Consider the following 6,628-nt stretch of genomic DNA (forward strand, 5'->3'; position numbering starts at 1 on the left):
ATTACATTTAAAAGCTTTTAAAACACCTGCCTTAAAGTTTTTTTTAATCCAAAAGAACAAATGTTCCTTGAAGGTGTGTGGTAGTCACCACTGTTTGTATAATACGTATATGAGAGATAATACGGTAAGGCTCCTGTGCTACAGGTACGGGGGTAGATCCCTGCCTGCTGGCTCTGCCCAGTAGGCGGAGTATAAAAGTGTGTGCTCACCGAGCTGCAGCCATTTCGGCAGCAGTTGCAGGAGACAACACATCTCTGCTTAATAAAGCCTCGATTACTCTCTACTCTCATCTCATCATAATTGATAGTGCATCAATCTGCGAACAAGCAGCATTAATGGAATCTCCCAATGGTGATTAAATCCTCCTGCGGGCATGACTAATGTTGTGGGGGAGATCCAATGGGCCTGTTTCAAAACTAGCACAAATGATTGTGGAAAATCAAGTTGCGCTGAATGCAGATTGCGATCTTTTGCCCCAACATTGGCTGAATGCTCTGAGAAAGCCAGTGCAATTGAATGGAAAGTCCCAAGTCATCATCTCTAAGCCTGTGACAAAATTGAAAGAGGAAAGCAAAACTCAGGAAATTGATGGAAGGTATAACCAGGATGGTAATGTACAAAAGCAATGCAGTGCTGCAGTTTTGTAGCACAGTGTGGTCGGAAACCCAGGGAACAGCAAATCTTTCATCCAGTATAGTTGTAAAATGATTTCACCAGGGTTTGAACTATTTTTGACAGTCAGTTTATAAACGCACTCAATAGAATTCTATTTCTATGGGTGGCACAGTGGTTAGCACTGCTGTCTCACAGTGCCAGAGATCCGGGTTCAATTCCGGCCTTGGGTGACTGTGTGGAGTGTGTACATTCTCCTTGTGTCCGCATGGGTTTCCTCTGGGTGCATCGGTTTCCTCCCATAGTCCAAAGATGTGCTGGTTAGGTGGATTGGCCATGCTAAATTGCACCTTAGTCTCCAAAATGTTTTGGTGGGGTTACGGGGTAATGGGATAGGTTGAAGGAGTAGGCCTAGGTAGGGTGCTCTTTCAGAGGGCCGGTGCAGACTCGATGGGCTGAATAGCACCTAAGGGATTCTATGATTCACGTAAACATAACAATCACTATTATCAGGTACACAACAAAAATTTTGAACACAACATAATTTTGAAGTATATATATCCAGTCGCTGTTCCAGTTCAAGACCTACCTTAAATACCCTTTGTTGTGGGTATACTTGAAACGAAGATTCTGGGATTGGCTAAATTGTTACAGGCCAAAGCTGTCTTTAAAAAATCAATCTAATGCAGCTGATGGCAGTTGTGTCACAATGTACATGATTCCAACATTTGGACAATTTATATTCTCACCAACATATGAATCAAAGTATCATTAATTTAACAACAACAGTTCAATAAATGTAGAGGAACTGGTCCTATTTTTGCGGTCTGCATCTTTGTGTTGTCGCGCAGAGCCCAGCACCCAGAGACTCACTGCTAACAGAGAATGAAAAAGCAATGAATTGCTGTTGCTATCCTAAAATAGGTTCAAAATCCAGTGGTGTATACCTGAAATAGAGCATCCTTAATTTTTCAATTTTAATAATCTGGAAGTGAACCATTAAATAAATGCACATCTAACTATCGGCTACAGTATGACTCTGCTACAAACAAACTCTCAACTCAGCCTAGTGGTAGAGAGCACAATTTCTATTCTTTCCATGTCACTGTACCTCTGGGAGGGAAGGGAGGCTCAGGGCTAAGTGGTTCAATTGAACTAGGGAGAAAAAGTATGTAATATACCAGATGGTCCTTCCGAAACCAGTGAATGGGAATGAGAATCCTCTGCACTGGACTCTGATCCTCCCTGAGGAGTGAGTCTCTGGATGCTGGGCTCAGCTGTGTGCGGATTAGAGGGCCAAAGAAAAGTGGCACTAATTTTCTACAAAATTTGGGCTTGGTTAGTTTCATGGCTGATTTGATAAATGTGTCTGTGAGGCCTTCAAGCCTTTAATCTTTAAATATATATATTTTTTATTCATTTACAGAATGTGGGAGTCGCTGGTTTAGCCAGTATTTATTGCCCATCCTTAGTTGTCCTTCAGGTGGTGGTGAGCTGATGGTGGAGACCCATAACAGAGGCAACCACAGCTGCAGCCTGTCTGTCCGGCCAAACACTTCACCAGGACAGAGCCCTTCTGCGGCTTATCTCATGCAAGTCAATTTCACTCAATTTGACTATGAGCAGTCTCTAGGTCCACAGCTAAATGCTATTTCAACAGAGGAATTAGCCTTGTTCGTTGTGATAGCATTTCACGCTCCTCAACTCTCAAGTGCCTCCTCATGGGGACACGTGCCATTTCTCAGAGGATGATTAGTGCACTGCATGTCAAGCAAACTTTGAAACCCGAATAGAGTGCCTGAACTCTAGGAACGTCAGCACCATAGAGACAACAATTGTTGATTGTTCATATCCATCCTCTGAATGGGGTCTGAATTGGGGGCTTTTGATCTTGGATCACTGTGCCCACTGGGCGGGGATGGGAGGAACGGAGAGCAACGTGGGTGTGAGTGTAGGCAGGCCTGCTGTGTAGATTAACGTGACAAGAGATTTCACACGTATCAGGTGTAACATGTTTGAACAGTGAACATTTTATACTTCCATTCCCCCTAGCAACATATAGTGAAAACCCCAGAGCTCCTCACTCTTCTTGATGTTCCATGGTTTACTGCTACGTCTAAGTGTCCCCCCCCCAGTATGCACATCAGAGGTGGAGGCAGCCTGCTGCTTTCCGTGCCCTATAGCCTTTGATGCCCTTGGCTGACGTCCTCTGGAGGGCCTGGAGCTAGAGGACCCCTGCCAAACCGGGCCCAGCCATCGCTGTGCCACCCTGTTCTGCTCGCTGCCCTTGAGATGCCAGTGTCAGGTGGGGGAGAGATTTGGTGGAACTGGAGACCACCATTGTCTCCTTGGTGGTAGGCCTCTAGTGCTTCCTCCTGGGTGGGAAAGGAGATAGTGTGAGTGGGAAAGGACGAAGAGTGGGAAAGGAGAGTGAGTGGGAAAGCATACAAAAAATTGAGCTGAGTTTTCAGGAATGCTGTGAGTGAGACAGAGAAACTGAATTTCTCTCAGCTTGTTTGGCTTATTTTGTGTTATCTAATTTGAAAATATATAGTATTCCTGGTATATTCAGTGATTTATTTTATTTTGCAAATTATTCCAACTAAGAATGCCAGTGCCGCACCTGTACGGTACAGTATTTCAGCCTGTACATTGGTTTTTCCAGGCAACGAATGTCCAAAGGAAACACTGGCTTAATTTATTCCTAGGGGAACTTATAATTCACAAAGTTGTTTCATTTAAAGTCACAATTTTCAGGAATGCAACCTCAACTTTTAAATGAGGGCTTATTGTACTGGAGTTAGTGGTTGAAACAAAGACTATGTGAACATTTAAGAATACATTAGGGGAGGAGGCCCTGGTGGGGAATATAAAACGCAAGTGGGAGGAGGAGTTGGGAGTGGAGGTGGGGACCGAGACATGGGCAGAGGCTCAGTGGTGGGTGAATGTGCCCTCATTGTGTGCAAGGTTAAGTTTCATCCAGTTTGAAGTAATACATAGGGTGCATATGGCAGTAGCAAGGATGAGTAGGTTCTTTGAGGGGGCAGATAGGTGTGGGTGGTATATGGGGAAGCACACAAATCACATCCACTTGTTCTGGGCATGTCCAAAGCTGAAGGGGTTCTGGCAGGAATTTGCAGACGTGATGTCCAAGGTGTTAGGGGTGGCCGAGTCTGGACGTGGCGATATGTGGGATGTCAGAAGTCCCGGGAGTCTAGGGGATGAGAGAGGCCAATGTTTTGGCCTTTGCCTCCTTGAGAGCCCGGAGACGGCTCTTGCTCGGGTGGCAGGACTCAGAGCCGGTGAAGCGGGGATGTGGGTGAGCGACCTGGTGGAATTCCTGAAGCTAGAGAAGGTCAAGTTTGTTTTGAGGGGGCCGGTGGATGGGTTCACTCTGAGGTGGAAGCTTTTTATTGATTTCTTTAAGGAGGTTTGAGGGGTCAGTAAGGGGATTAAACTGGGGAAGGCTGAATGGGAAAATGGGGTGGTATAATGTTGTATGATTGTTCTTCTGCTTTTATTTACATGAAAATGCCTTGAATGAAATATTTTTTAAAAATAACATATTAGGCAGATGGTTTAAGGAAATTGGAAGTCACAGACATGGGAGTAGGAAGATTGCTCATGTTGAGGATAAAAACCAACAGATAGGTATGATTGTGGATCGTAATTTCTATGTAATGCCTCTGACCATGTTTCTTGGTATACATGAAAATCTAGGATCAGAAAGTCACCTCCCACATTCAGTGAGTGCTGTCATACATGGGAGTGTCACATATCAGTCCCCGATTACACAAGGTCTAAGCTGCTTAGAACTGGGAACAGTAAGAAGTCTTACACCAGGTTAAAGTCCAACAGGTTTGTTTTGAATCACTAGCTTTTGGAGCACTGCTCCTTCCTCAGTTGGACTTTAACCTGGTGTTGTACGACTTCTTACAGTGCTCATCGCAGTTCAACGCCGGCATCTCCACATCATAGAACTGGGAAGTTATTGAAATCTTCAGAATGGTCCAGAACTTCCAATCTCCAGGGGATTTTATCCAAGTGGTACCCCAGAAGATGCACTGATCCCTCAGAAGTCCCCATGCAAGGACTGCATAAGAACTGCCAGGGAAGTTAAAACTTCCGATGGGCAATTACACTGCCCTGGGAACCATCCGTTACGCCGATGTGAATTGGGAGACTTGGATCATTCTGATCATGTAACAGAAAAGTTACCCAGGAAAAGATAAAAGGATGAAAACCACTTATAACTGTTGGGCCTGAGATTTACACAGGAGGGCTCCATGCCTGAAGAGTTGTCGGCCAATCTGACTGGCGTTTAGCTCTACAAAGCGGGACTAATTCCCACCATCGCTCATTGGAGTAAAATGGCAGCTGGCCTGGAGTCGGCAGGGATGTATTGGGTTAAGCATTTGCCTTCCCATTATTTAGAGGTAGTGTTGGCTGAGCCCCCGCCATCCTAAAAATGCAGCCCTTGTGTACTGATACTAGTGACCCGCCCCCCCCCCCCCCCAAAGGACTGCCTGACTACACCCTAATCCTCCAGTAGACCACCAATGCCCCCCCCCCCCCCCCACACCAAACTACTCTCCTCACCCAGCGACTACAACCCGGACTCTGGCCTACCCTCTTCATCCCTCACTGGACCTCTCAACTACACACTTCTGACTGCACCCCCAACCCCTGACTAGCCCCCCCCCCACCTTCTGACTGACCACCCGACCTCATGACCATCCTTCTCCAACTCCCATCCTACCCTCCTAACCCATCCTACACCCATTCCCCCAGTCTCATCCACTTACCAGCAAAATGTGGCAAAATTGATTGTGCGCAACAGTCAACGTCTCTTGGGCCACACTCAGAACCCAGATGGCCCGCATGTGACCCCTGGGCCGTAAGATGCCCACCATTATCTAGTTGAACGGCAACAGGCCAAATGGCTTACTCCTGCTCCTATGTTCCTTTGAGCAATCAGAGATTTAATTTTAAATAAAAGATTCACAAATTGGCAAACTAGTTCAAAGCTGGAGCGCAGCAAGCTACCCAGTCAAATGTCAGCCTGGCAACAGCCTTATCCAGATGCAGCTTAAAAGGTATTTTCATAATAAAGGTTGGTTGTCTCACAAGAGCAGCATTTAAACAAGAAACCTACAATCTTCACTGCTAGTGTTTGTTCAGCCAACACTACCTCTAAATAATGGGAAGGCAAATGCTTAATCCATGCATCAGGCCTGAGGCAGAGCACCTTGATGGAGAAGAAAAACACTGAATAATTCTGGAAATGTCATTTCACTCCGATTCCTCTATAATAATCTTTTTATGTACACTTCATTGCACAGAATAACTCGAAAGCCTTATTTATTTGATATCACTATTCTTACAGTAAGCTCACAGGAAATAGACCATTGTTTTTACTGCTTCAACTCCTCCAACCCTATGACAGATGAAGGACAATTCCAGGTAGCCCAAAACAATTATCTGACAGGTTTTCCACAGTTGGTTCTAACGTGTTTCATCCATTTCTGCCATTATATTTGTGTAAATATGTTGCCACACCTAAAACTCTGAGGAAAGCAGTGATATCCGTACATTAAAATCAAGTAGGAAGCAATTTTCCATTCAAATCGATATTATGAATGACATATGTTACTTCAGAAAAAACATTGAAAGTGTACAGAACCCAGATGATTGCAGTGCTGGGGTGAATTGGAGCCATGTTGACCAAGGAGCTCCTTAAACCCAGGTCTTGCTGATTTAATGAACCTCAGCTAGATTAACAGTTGGGACACTACAATTGCTTCACTCTTCCCTGGGTGAAGGATGGGATAAAGCTATGAAAAGAAACTCAGCTGGTGCTTTCACTGCCATTGGCTCTCCAGTGCCCCCTGCTGGAATGTGCCTGCCTGGGGTCATAGGTAAGAGTAAGGATGGGCTTGGCTGGGATGCCTTGCCATGACTTTAAAGGCTATTGGTGCTCAATGACTAGCTTCATGCATAAAGCACAGCCAGCTAT

This window comes from Scyliorhinus torazame, chromosome 5 (genome assembly GCF_047496885.1).
Source record: "Scyliorhinus torazame isolate Kashiwa2021f chromosome 5, sScyTor2.1, whole genome shotgun sequence".
Classification (NCBI taxonomy): Eukaryota; Metazoa; Chordata; class Chondrichthyes; order Carcharhiniformes; family Scyliorhinidae; genus Scyliorhinus; species Scyliorhinus torazame.